Below are 14,738 nucleotides of genomic sequence, written 5' to 3'. Positions count from 1 at the left end.
TGGTAAATTCGTACTTGTGAAATCAAGAGATAAGTAACTAAGTAACATTAAGAGATATAAAATATCTCTGAATCTAAGCTTCTCTGCACATGAGTTCCAGGTGATGACATTATATGGGAGAATGTCCAACAGACAGTAGGAGGTACGTGCGAAACATTGACAGTGTTGCTTCGTCCAGGCCTTTTGGCTTGATGCATAATGTTAAGTTGCAGCTGCTGCAATTCCTGTGCTACAAACAGAAATGTCAAGGTCTGGAATAAGGACAGGAAACACTTCTGAGGCCTGAAATTATCCAGCGTAATTGGCTCAAATTCTTCAGTTCAGCCAGCATTTGAAAGCCTGGGATCATCAATTCTTAAAAAGAACTGGAGGGAAACACTTTTGAATGAATTACAAAAATTAACTGAAGAATCTTTCAAAATTCTGCACAATCTTAAGCTGTAAGACAATACAAGTTTGAAGGCTAAGACTACGGGGAATTTCAGCCCTTGGATATTGTTGTGCGTATGATCTTTTAGAGGAGTGACAGTTTGGGCACATCTCTCCATTGTTGTGAGATGGACTCTGGCGTAGGGTAGGCAATCCTCATCCAGTCCACTGGTCTTAATGGCCTAGAGCTACACTGAGCACTGAGTCCAAGAGCAAGAGATAGGATTTCTCTCCAGCATGCCAAACTATGTTACAATATCTCATCACCAAGCAACATAGGTTTTTGTGGAGCACTTGTGGTGTGCTTAGACTGTGCTTTTCATAATGGATTAACTGTAAGAAATGTGAGGGTTGAATAGTGCCATTCGAAAGCGAATTGTGCTGGGGCCCCAATCCCAAGCCAACCTTGAGGGATGGTTTTGACAACACATCGATTTGCGCCAATTCAGCACAAATGAACCTCGTGCAAATCTCTTCTGGCTCCACTCCCAAATGGTCCCGTGGAAAGTCTTGGGTGGCCCAATGGGCAGTTGTGCGACCAGATCCTTAATAACATTAATAACAGATATACTCTGCTGAGCCCAGGCCAATGTGATTAGGAGCGGGAACTATAAATCAGGTTTCCAGCTTCTAATTGCTTTACTGCTGGAAGCGATATCGCTTTGCTTCTAGCAGTATAAACAGGGCATGAAGTTGACTACTGTGACAAATAGGACCAATCATTTTTTGATTTTCCATTCTTCCATGAGTTTTTCTAGCCATCTTCAATGTTTTATTGCCCTAACAGAGGCTGGATTAAGTGTTGTCTCAATGCTGTGGCTATTCATTCAGTGCCAAGGAAAGAATTAGAAATGCACTAAACATACCATTACAACGATCAGTTTACATCTGTGGTGTCTGTCTTTGGAAATTCAAGTTCAACTGTGAACCAGGGTAAGAATAAAAAGGGCCCATCCTTTTTTTTGATGTTGCAAGCGATTTGAGTGCTATCTGTTTAATCTTGGTGTTGATTTAAATAAGGTATCTTCATGTTATTACAGAAAGAAATAAAGAAAATACCAAATAAACAGGTATTACAATTGTGGCTTCTAAAGTAATCTCACAAATAAGGAAGGTGATGATGGAGGGTTGGGGCTACCGTTTTAAAGCTTTAAATAACCTGCCTGCAAAAGCAAGATAGCTGGGCCATTTCAGGTTTCGTAACTAATAACAGGTATTTGCTTACATTGCCTTACTTGTAACATGCACTCATTGATATTACTCTGCAAAAGGTCTGATACTGGTAAATCAGATTAGTTAATTTATAAATTTTAGAAAGCAAAAATAAAAATCAGTTGCAATATTTACATTTATGAGCTGGGAGTTCAAGTCACGATACAATCTGATGATTTAGACAATGAAACAAGCCTTTATCTTTGTGGTCTTACAATACCATACTGCTTTGCAACAACCGCTTATAAATCTAGCATTTTTCTATGGATGTCCTTAAAAACTGCTAGAAACCTTATTTTTTTGGTTGAAAAAACAAAGATCAAGTTTATCGTCGAAAATTCTAGATGATTTCATTAGTGTTCCACTGTAATCCTTTATGCCTTTTTTTTTGCGGATGGTAAAATTTAACAGATCAATAGCAGTCAAAAACACTGACAGCCTCAAATGTACAGACCTAACTAAAATGTGGAACATGCACAAAAGAATTGTGCATTAGAAACAGAAATAATGTTTTAAGTATGATTAGTTCATCTTGAGGGCACCTTGCATTCATTGTGAAAGGCCAGTAAATTACCTTTCAGCCTTTGAATTATTTCTGCAGATCCCATTACACAAGAAAAGAAGAAGCAGAACAAATTTTATGAATTCCTGTATCCAGCTGTCTAGGAATCTGCCGAAAAGTACAGGCAATAAAAGATGCATTTGTTTGCCATTCATCATGTTGTCATCCTCCAATGCAGATATTGGATAAATGATCTGCAATGGGGCAGCTGGCTGCTGATTACACACATTCACATATTCCCCAACAAAAAAAAGGCAATTCTTCCCCTAAATCATCAACCATTGGATTTATTTTCATATCACATCCATCACTGTGACTGGCAGATTTTCAGCAACAGAAAGGATGTGAAAAGATCCACCAACAGTGGTTTTGAGTTGAAATAATCTGTGTTACATAGTTTTTTTTGTGTCTGCCGAACATTTGCATAGTAGACAAACAGAAAAAAAGATAGCTCTTCAAGTGGGCAACCTGAAATGCTGTCATAATGAAAGCAGCTAGTAAATGATCAGTTGACAATAAATCTTCAGCTATGTTAATATGAAGAATTGGATAAATTTGCCTACAAAATACGTGGTCACTACAATTCACAATAAAGTGCTTTGAGACATTCAATGATGCATTAGGGCTCATCAAACGCAAGTATTGTTATATCCAAATGTATGTTTTTGTAGTTTAATTTAGTTTATATCTAAATTAAATAGACTTATATCTAAGTTTCCCCGCAAAAAACACACAATCACTGCACTTTACAGTATATCGTATGATCACTTTGAGATGTGCTCCCGACAAGAAAGATCAAATTTAAAAATTATTAATTATTATTAAGTTCCTCGTTGATAAGAATCTTCCAGGAATCTCTAGTTTCAAACTGTAATGGAACCCATTTTATATAAAAATGTTCTTCAGGAAAAAATACAAACAATGCCTATTGGAAAAGGATAAATTTTTCTTTAGGATCCTACCAATCCTACATGAAAACAATGATTTTTCCACCCAAATCCATACAATGTGATTGGGATTTGCAGGTTTATTGTTAAATATGACATAGTATGCAGTCTGAACTTACTGAACTTACACTTCAATGTGTTGCTGGGGTGCGCTGTATGTTGCAGGTGCCATCCCCCAGATGGGATATTCTAAGCAGTAAGTAGGAACCCTTTTGTTAGTCGATTATCGGGTCGCTTTCCGGGAATAATAATCCATTCAAAAAAAAATCTGGTCACTGAATCCATGATTGTTTGAACGACACCGCTGTGCGCAATTGGCTGTCGTGTTTCTCCCACAAAATACACAGTCACTACACTTTACAATATATGATGTGAAGTGCTTTGAGACACCTCAGCTATATAATAAGGCGTTATATCAAATGTAAGGATTATTATTATTAATATTAAACTAAGATCCCGTCTAGTGCTATAAGTCTTCAGACATTTAGTCCTGTTAAAGCATGTTGATATGTTCCCGTAGAAACCTGGAGAAAACCGACCAAAATTCTTTACAGGGAATTCTGATGGGAAAGAAAGGAAACCGACATGTTTGATATTGTCAGGATATTAGCCTTTTATGCATACATAATACCTTTATGACTACATTTTGCAAGACAAATAAATATGAACCCCCTAAAGAACTCTATTCGAATATTGCGGAATCAATGTATATATTCACAAATGCTCTGGAGAGTAAGCTCCTTCGTATTCCTGTCTGCTACTATATCTTTTCAAGGATGCATTCCCCTTGAAAGAGACCTCAATACAAGAGCCAAAGAGATATTTTTCCTTTTGTTTGCAGTACAGAGACAATATTTTTCCACAAAGCTAATAAAAAGCAAACTTACAGGATAGCCCCTTTAAGTGCTCATGTCCTTGCACAAAAATGTTCACATATTCCCCCCAAAATTAAATAGACTACAATGATCCCACATACTTCAGTAAATAAAGAAACCCAGATTGTATTTGCACTAATCATATATCATCCATTTTGATCACATTTTATAATGCTTTGAACTCTGGTGTGAAACTGGAGCAAGCAAACTGATTTCTGAGTGTTATTAACATATCACAGCACAATATTATCAAAGTGATCCAGTCGTTTAAAACTATCAAAAACAATCCTTTAGCTTTGTGCAAAATCAGAGAAGCAAAATCCTTACAGTAAAATTCCATCCATAAATAAGATAATAATAATAATCCTTTCATTTGATATAGCGCCTTATCACATCAAACAGTTTCATAGAATATGCTGTAACGAATATGGCGTTGGATAGAAAATAGGATTAAAATGGGAACTTTTCAGACAATATGATATGATGAGTGGGCTATCTCAAAGTTTGGTTTTGTCACATTTAATATATATAGTATACTATATATCATATATATAATGCAAAATTCAAAGTAAAGCAAATAATAAGAGAAGAAAAAACATAGAAACACATAAACAAGATAATACTGGAATTTAGTAATCTAAGTTAAGAGGAACGTTTAAGGAAGTTGGGCGTTGCTGCAGTTCAAGACGGTAATTTCTTTGGAAAAGTGGTAACTTGATAGAGCTTTTGAAGATCATGAAAGGGACTAACAAGGCGAAGTGTTCAATATTTTGAAGATTATAAGCACCACGGGACAGACACACATTCAAACTTAGGAGTAGGAAGGGAAGGCAGGAAGAACTTTTCATACCGACTTAAGAAATATATTGGCCAGGAAGTCCATTGAAGGAGACAGTATTAATGGGTTAAAGAGGAAGCTAGACCTGGTCATTGTTTATGATGTCAATCTGGAAGTGAGTCCTGGGGTGCTTCAATGACCTTACCATCCTAACTTATTTCAGCACAATTTACACACACTGTCACGTCCAGTGAAAATGTGTATATTCACATTCAGAGAGCTTGGATTCAAAACACAGTATCCCTACTGCAGATATTTTGACTCAAATTCAAACACTGTACATAATTTCGCTGAGTCTTGGCTACATCACAAGGAAAGCCTCATAGTGATGGAATGTTTCATTTCAGGGAAGAAACATTCAGCAATGGGACCCTGCAAGGATTGCCTCCTGTTAGTCAATCAGAGTTGCACTGATATTAGTAATGAAGCATTTAATGGCCCAGATTGTCTTGTTCCCCTCTTTCTGCCGAATAAATAAACATAATATAAAATGTACATCCTGAAGGATTAGGATTCTTGGAAAATATATGAAGTATTCTTTTCAATTAACTGGTTGGACCCCTCAAACTGCTAACCTTAAATCAACAGCCCTGAAAAATTAACAATGTTCACAGATAATGTGGTGGGTGGAATTTGCCACATTTCATGACAGATTCGAAGTGATATCATATTGGAGTGAAATCTGTGATGTTTCATAATTCACGCCTTCAATGATTTTGCATTGAATGTGTGAATTCGAATTTCACTCCAATAATCAGATGACAAACAGAAACAAAAGCCTTTTCACTGGTTTAAATTGACGATAATAAGAATGGGAAAAATCGGTCTTTGTGTATTTTTTTTCTTCACAACATCCCTTTTAAGTGATAGATTATTTTCTCTTTACTTAAAAAAAAGAGACAGTATCCCAAATCGTGTAACACAGGCAGGAACTTTGCATTCCACTGAATATCAACACACAGTGGCACTCTGCGATGACACTTTACCCTTTCCCTGTGCAAACTGAAATAAACAAATACATCATGGGACTGTTATTTCTGTGCTGCTATGACTGGGTTTGGGAGGTTCCTTGTTCGTGGGATGGGTGGGACCATATTGCCCTGGCAGCATGCTTAGTATTTGTCTTTCTGAAAAACTGAATCAGCTCAGCTCAGAACAAAACACGTGCTAGCTTCCTACTGTTTACATTAATGAGATGAGGAGTGGAGATAATTATAAACCAGACATAAACAAAGCAATTGGTATAAGTCGATTGGCAGATCACTTTCCGGGGGTAATAATGTCTTCAAAAAAAAATTTGGTCATTCAATCCATGACTGTTTGTGGGACACTGCTGGTCGCAATTGGCTGCTGCATTTCACTCACAAAATATACAGTCAATTTACTTTACAGTATATTCTGTGATGCACTTTGAGAGTATCAATGACGTAATAAGGTGCTGTATCAAGTTCAAGGATTATTAATATTATTAGGTGATGCCTGCTGTCAGGAGGTGGGTGCTACCTTTAAAATACAGTAGCTGATTACACAATTCTCTTGACTTCTAGCAAATTTCATTCCTCAGTGCAGAATCAGGCTGTGGACCCTGTGTGCTAATCATACAGACGGTGAGGGAATGGTGGCAGACGTCTACTGTTGTTTGCAGATTATCACAGATGCCTCAGTAATGATGCTTCTGATTTACTGGCATTGTAAACGGAAACTGAAATTATTGTCACGTGCAAAAGTAACACACCTTTATCAGGCAAATCTTTCCCAATGTACTACAGTATGGTGTTACACCATACTCTTTAATGTATGCATTTGATCTGTTTGGATGAATTGCAAATTATTAATGCACTTGTAATGACAAAAATGCCCTGTGCTGTGCGTGCGAGTAACAATATGTGTTTGGTTATGACAGATTATCTAGAATCTATGACACTAAAGGTTTCTCTCTGAGCAAACAGTAATGAATAGGAACATGGCATGTCACATTTTTACTGTATTCAGCATTTTGTGGTTATTCATAGCAAAAGTAATCCGATTTTATTAAACTGTTAATTATTTATATTTGTGCTCTCGCAGATTTATTAAACATTAAATAATAATTTGTAAAGCCCGTGCGGCCAAACCTATAAGCAAAAAGAAAATAGGAAGGTATGTAAATATTGAACAAAAACATAGAAATCACATCAAACGACACTGATGCAGTCCATTAAAATGTATTCTTAGAGCATTGTGATTCAGACAGAGGAGAGGATTAGTTATCTGCAATGCACAATGTATTGCTTGACTTGAACTAAATATCGAACAAGATCCATTCCTTTTTAGGTGCTTCCGCCAGAATGATTATTGATGTAAAATATGGGTAAACTTCAAGTGGGTTGTTTAAGTAATAATTTGACAGAGCCAAACAATCATGCACTCTGTTTGGTGCGCCCAAAAATATCAGCTGATTTTTTATGACACTCTTTAAAGAATCTAGGAACACAGGAAGGCAGGAAGATCACTACCCTGGAAGACTGAAATCAAAAGGGAACTTCTTCATCCAAACCATGTTTGAATGTTGAGTGCTCAAAAAAAAATCACTTACGAACATTTTCGCCCACAATATATACAGTCAATTCACTTTACAGTATGTTTTGTGAAGCGCTTTGAGACGTCTCGAAGACATGATAAGGCTGGATCAAATGCAAGGATTACTATTATTATTATTATTCTTTCACACTTTTCAACTTTTTGAATTATTTAATGTACAAGCTGTGAGGGAGCAACATTTCTCAGTTCAAAATTCAGAAAGGCAGCAGAATAGGTCCTTGTGGATGGTTGAAAAGAGCTGCAGGAAAACTGGCTTCCAAACTAAGACAGAAACAACGAAGTTTTTTCTTCCATTGTGGATGATCCTACCTTTTAAGACAATGGTCTTCAGGCTAAGATCTTGCAAAATGTTGGGCTTCCAAGCCAGGCAGCAGCAAGACCCACAGCTGCCCACTGCACATGCACAATGCAAAAGGTAACCGTTCAAAATCCTAGTACTTTCATAACTCCCTTCGATACTGGACCTGACCAGCACATTTTTCTGTGCATTGTTTCTCAGGGTCTTGAGTGATCTCTGAACAATTATTTTTCTTAGGAGAAATTCTATACAGTATTAGAATTTAAGAGAGAGACAATCTTCCCATCCTCCATTCGGTATCCAACACGATCTTTCTAAAGTACTCTGAGACATGATGCTAACATGAAGGCCGCTATATAAATGTAAGTTTTTGTATTTACAGGTAGTACCTCATATTTCCAGGAGGAACTGGTAATGTATTTGAACTCTACCCCACAAAATTGCATTCGTGTTAATGCAAATCTATTTATTTAGAGAATGGTGCATATTTGTCTGCGATAACTTTCTAATTTTAGTTCACACTGACTCAGCATTTAAATAATATTATGAAGAAAGTCCCAACGCAAAGAAGAAAGAGTAATAACCTTGGCAATTGTCTTTGTAATCCCACGTTACCGCAATTCCTCACAGTCACTTTCGTGTGCACAAAACTTCAATCACACTCAGATGCTGGTGTCCTCCTACCTGCCAGAAATAAACATTCTGGCTCATACACAATCAGATCATCAAAACCAATGCATGAACATGAACTTGATTGATGCCACCACCGAACAGCGAGGTCAAGAATAATACTCACATTAATACTGTTTTACATAGAATTAGAATGTTGTTCTTTATTTTAAATGTAGTGAACTTCTCTTGCTGTAAAATCTGCTGTTTATCACACCTTCATGTCTGTTTAATGTACAGCCTTCAAATATGTACAGTTACAGAAATTGCCACAATAAAGCAGTGGGGCAACTTCTATTTAGATGATATAATGTAAAACAATGTATGGAAAATTCTATTTATAAATGTGAATATCTAATGGTTCTGATGTTTTAGTTGTTTCCAAGGGATTCTATTTTAATGCAGAAGTCTGTATACATATTCTAGCGATATAAAACTATCAGGCTAGTGTATAATTACTCGGGAAGGCTGATCTACTGTTTATGCAATTGAAAAGGCATATTATGTAATAGTATTAATGTAATTGTACTCAATTATAGGGACCTCTTAGACTAGTTTAGATTGTCCATGTTTAAGAGTGTAAGGGGAGCCTTTGCTTACCTTTTTTGGACGGTGTGCACTCATTAAAGTGAGACTTGAAGACAGCACAGGGGAAAGCAATATCATCCATTGTGTACACTCTGGTGCCATGTGGTACTCTAGTACTCTCAGACAATGGCAGGGATCAGATAACAATTCTTAGAACCTCACTAAATTATACCCTAATAGGTTACAACTGTATTTATCCTGCCCTAAATGCGTGCTTTGGTCACTGAATCCACAACTGTTTGTGGGACATTGCTGTGTGCAATCAGCTGCCGCATTTCTCCCCCCAAAATATACAGTCAATCCACTTCACAATATATTCTGTGAGGCGCTTTGAGACGTCGCAATGATGTGATCAGGTGTTATATCAATGTAAGGATTATTACTATTATTTAGTTCAGCACTTCATCACATTTGCTGCTCAAAGCGATGGAAAGACATTGCTACAGTATTCAGTTTTCGGAAATGACTTCTGCGCTTCCAGGTAGAAGATCCCGGAATTAAAAATAGCACCCCAATTAGAACAGATAATTAACTCTGAAAAGGAAAAAAATCTCCTAAGGTTGTTTGGATAGAGAGTAATGACAGTTCTTAGTCTGAAGGATTTAGCCGGACATGGGAGAATTGCTGTCTTTGTATCAGAAGATGATTCTTGTTTCTCCTCCCATTTCGTCTCACCAGGAAACTCATCTCGATCACTCACAATCACACTCGTCTATGCACAAGATACAAAAAAAACAAAGTCATTTATATAATGCATTTCCCTGCTGAGTGCAAAATGGTCGGTGGCTTTGTTCAGAAATCGCTGGCTACCCCTGATGGTTTTTTAACTGTGGTGCATCTTTGTTTTCCCTTTATACGCTACAATCCAGAGCTATCAAAGATCGAATATGTACATTATTTTTCGCATTTGTGAACCTACTTACAAGGCTCAATGTAATACTCCTGCTTCAAAATTCTAAAGGCAAGGTTAGCTGGAATTGTGCACTAAGTGGCTTCTATTGCGTATCCCATGGACTAAGAAGAATCATTCTTTAACAATAAAAATGCACCATATAAATTAGCTCATATTTACCCATATTATTCACGGGCATTCCCAGCCAAAACTCCTCCAGCAACTATACGGCCAGCAAACAGGGCACAGACTCGGACACTGTTCCAACTCTTTCGCATAACTGACAGGAGTCGTACTCTATTTATTATGCGATGAGACAGAGATTACAGGGTCCATTGGTTAATCCTGGACTGAAATGCCGTACATACAGTCATAAAATGGAGTTCACAACTTATAGACTCATAGTTACAACTTGTGGGACTGAAGCCTGAAAAGGAAATATTTTAACTGTTAAATTACTAGGCATCCTGTTTAGTGAATCTTTTTAGTGGGGGCTCAGAACACCTAATACCCCAATGGTCCTGTGTGTGTGTGTGTGTGTGTGTATGTTTATATGTGTGTGCATATGTTTATATGTGTGTGCATATGTAAAATGCACATTGATGTTTAAGTGAGCACTTTTTATCTATGAGTTGGTACGACTGGCTAAACTACTTAATTGAATGTGATCAAGTTGTTAGATTCTTACAAAAAAGGAACAAGAGGGTGAAATTCAACCAGTCAGAAGGTTGTAATGAGGAATGTTTACTGATGAGTAGAAATATGCACCTTGGATTTAATACGAAGATCAGTTTGATGTCAGAACCACTTGTATCCGAAATACTGTTGACTTTTTTTTTAGAAACAATCTTCTGTTTATATGCTGTTTTGAGAGAGATAAGACTCCAGTGCAGTCAATGCACACTTCTTCATTATTAAACTCTGCCTTACAATCAAACCTCACTTTAAGTCTGTTTCCCATCACAGTCCTCAATACTTGCCTCAAGGTATTTTCTTCTTTTGGGAAGGAGAGAAGCTGATGTACCGTATTGTCAATGACTCGCAATGTCATTGCCACTCCATATTCAACAAACAACAGGCACGGGGGCTGCAAGCTAAAAGTTTTAACATTTGCTTCCCCGAGGTGAGATGTTCTTGCTTCTGGGAGGTGCCCTTGTAGCTCACCTCAGAACTAATGAACTCAGCGCACATGTGCAAGGTGAATTTAAGTGCAAGCATTTACTGGGTCATGACCTTGAGACCACAGCAGTATGAAGTATGGATGAAAAAAATATACTGTGTCCAATCACATCTTTACCAAGTGCAGGCCAACTCTAACCCATCGATGATTGGTATTCCTTCCCCCAGCTCAATGACAAAAGCAAGTGCCTTGAGAAGCTCCAATTTCCATTCCACAATTGAAAAAATCCCAGAGCTTTGGGAGGTTTGGGAGGGCCGAATATTACAATGCTCCTGTGTATGTCTTTCATATTTATGGTCTCTAACTGAGACTGAGATTAGCCACAATGTACTTGTATCAGCCGAGTCTGGATGAAGTTAGATTTCAAGGCCAATAGGCATCATGACCACAAAGTCACTGGCTTGCTGCCAAGACAAATTTATCTTTTTGATGCTTGAAATTATTGAATTATGTTTGATCATCTCTGATGGGAGCCAATGTATTGACTGAGGATGATTGAATGAAACAAACGTTCATTTTCCATACGCAGAATTGTACGCAAATCAAAGTGCAACAGTGTGTAACTGTTAATCGGCTATTTTCCTCAAGAAGGCAGCTCCTATGCAAATATTAATTTTAGCAAAGAGTGCACAGTTTGTAACTCACTAGGTTTGGTGGCAGTTACATTGTACACAAATGGGATAAGTAGGATGTTCCTCAAGGTACATGTCTGCTCACTGAGAGTTTGATAGAGGGCAGTTTGAAGTTAACCACAGGGCTATGGCTGCACTCTTGACCTGGTACAGAAAAATACCATAAAATTAGTAAACAGATTCCAGTTCCTTTGTCCTTTTTTTTCTCATGCAGGAAGTGAATTATACATTTAAGGCCCATTCTGTGGCTGTGGCGATTGCCAATTTGCAAATTTGCAAACGCAAACTCTGCAAGCCCACATTCAATTCTAGCCTGTCTTTACTCTAATCGGACAGGTCAGATTGTATATTAGAATATTTTTGAGTCTTCCCTTCAAAAGTTCTTTCACGTAACTAAATCATTTCCCAAATTGCTTGTGAATGTTATTAATCCAATATAAATTAAGGAAGTCCAATGTTTGCCTAGAAAATACATAATCACCGCACCTTACATTAAATTCTGTGAAGTGCTTTGTGACATGCTCCCAACATGAAAGGTACTATATCAAATTCAAGAATTATTATTATTATTAATATTATTACCATATAGGCTACAAGCCAGAACTGAATGGTCAGTACATCACAAAAGATAACACTGGCCCAGGCAGTACATTAAATACAGCACTGATACACTGATCAGTCAATTATTTAGGATCTTGAAGGACCGAGCTACATGGAAGAGCACCGCAGAATGAATGGCAATCTGCAGGGGCACATTATGGATTAAATTGTGCATCACATACAAAGGTTCTCACTGTGGGCTGAATCGTGCATTGCATTGAAGATCTGTATGGATTAAAGAACTGAGGGAACATCTATAGGCTGAATAACTTAAACTAAGAAAACCTTCCTAGGAAATCTCAAGCATTTTAAGAGAGTTGTGTAGATTTGATTTTTGATGGTTTGAACTACTGTAAGGACTACAGTATGTAGGAACCCCCACCCCCCCCAAATGATTAGCATTTAGATTGTCTGCTCTGAGATACAAGCATGCAGTGGCGAGAGAGGCTGCAGGAAAAACTGTGCCTTGTCCCTAGACAAGTTGATTCAGAAACTTTAACTTGAGTATCAATAAGCTCGTGTGGTGTTTATCACAGGCAGCTTCACTTTAAAAGTACAGCACAGCTTTATTCATCTCAAACCCTTGGGACAGAGAGTATTTCTGATATGTGAATATTTCTGATCTGCCAGGATCCATTACCAATGACATGGTTAGTTCTGGGGGAAAAGCAAGAAGAAGAAAAACAGAGGAATTGGAGAGGACAAAAGGAATTCAAATTCAGAGCCTGTCTCTTTAAAATGTTATAGATTATGAAGCTTTGTAGCCGGGCAAAATTTGGTTACAAACATAAAGCATTACAGTTGTCCCTGTTATTTATACTGCTATAATTTCTCAAAGGGGAAAGTCCAAGATGATATATCACAAATAATTTAGCAGGAGGACATACGTGTTAGCAGAGTTAATTTGAACAGGGTCTTGTAGCTCTACCAGTTTCTGAGCATCCAATGGACTAACAAAATATCTTACTGGTTACAAGGAATCGCAAGCATTCTATAAATTGTGTGAAACCCATTATAATTCACTTATACATACAGAGCCCAGGAGCTCTTTTATGCTCACAAAAAGCCCACTCTCTTGTTGTCCCACTGTTGCACAATATCGCAGCTACTTTAAGACTGTTCTTAGACTATGTCACCTCATGAGCCCAAAGTACGATTCCAGGTCAGGGATTGAGACGTGGTCTCTGTAGCTGCCTGGAGACACTGAGATCAGGCAGCCTCCAATTGTGCACCCAAGTCAGCTAAATATAACCAAACGTCCCCAAAGTTCAGCTTCTGAAATCTACACCCAGTTTGTGAAATAAATGCCCAAGGAGGGGAATAACGAGAAGTAGGCTGAGCAAATCTAACACAAGTCTTGCTTTTATGAGGTAAGAAATCCAAGTGGCTCAAGGTCTGCCATCACACACTGTTCTCATACCTTCTTTGTATTTGCATTGTTGTTGACTACATTCCAAGCACCTGAACAATTCTGAACATTCATTCAGAAATATGACAAATGTATATGGACATAACTTCTGATTTCATCTACAAGTGTGAACGATTGGCCCTTTTTTATATGTACTGTGTGTGCAGCAGCTCACTTTGTAATTTTTATTTATTTGGAGATTATTTCAGAGCAACTCCCCGAACTGGCGCTGAATGCTTGCTAATATTTTTAAATGTTTTTGATCAGATCAGCTGGCAAAAACATAGACCACACAGGAACGCAGTTCAGAAACCATCGAGAGGCATCACTCCACTTGCTGGGAGTGTCTTTTGAGGGCTGTAATATGCGCTCCTAATCTGGGCAATGATTTATCATAAGGAGATACATAACTATTCTTAGGGATAGCTGGCTGACACGAGAAACTGTTTGGGATGGGATTCTTTTTCCACACCACTTAGGTGCACTGTCTGGTAAGCTTAAAATGTATTGCCCTGTCTCCTGATCAAAGACAAGAGTCACCAATGTATTTAAGAGAAAGCTTGATGCATAAATGAGGAAGAAGGGAATGGAGGGGTACAGAATAAGGGAATAGGAGTGGTGGGGGCTTGTGTGGAGTGTAAACACTGGCATGGATGAGTTGGGCTGTTTTGATGCCATTCGCTCAACATAATTCTGTGAAATAATCATGAAGGTTAGTTGACCTGTAACAAGGATGTGAGATAAGAAAAGTGAAGTTAAAACACAATTCAGTTCTGAATTAACCTGCATCTCTGAATTTTCTCCCCCCAGCACCTCCCATTCCCTGAATGTGTATCATTGCAGATGCTAAATGGAGCAAAAAACATTCCACATGAACATGACTAATGTTAACTCACAAAAAGTGAATTGCATGTACTCTGCTCCCCAGATCAGACCCACAAACCAGCGTTCAATTTTATTTCACAGCATCTGCTTGCCATTGATGTGATCCATAAAAAGAGAAAAATTCCAACACATCGTTGATAAAT

Source organism: Callorhinchus milii, unplaced genomic scaffold (genome assembly GCF_018977255.1).
Source record: "Callorhinchus milii isolate IMCB2004 unplaced genomic scaffold, IMCB_Cmil_1.0 Scaffold14, whole genome shotgun sequence".
Taxonomy (NCBI): Eukaryota; Metazoa; Chordata; class Chondrichthyes; order Chimaeriformes; family Callorhinchidae; genus Callorhinchus; species Callorhinchus milii.
This window is presented reverse-complemented; position numbering follows the sequence as displayed.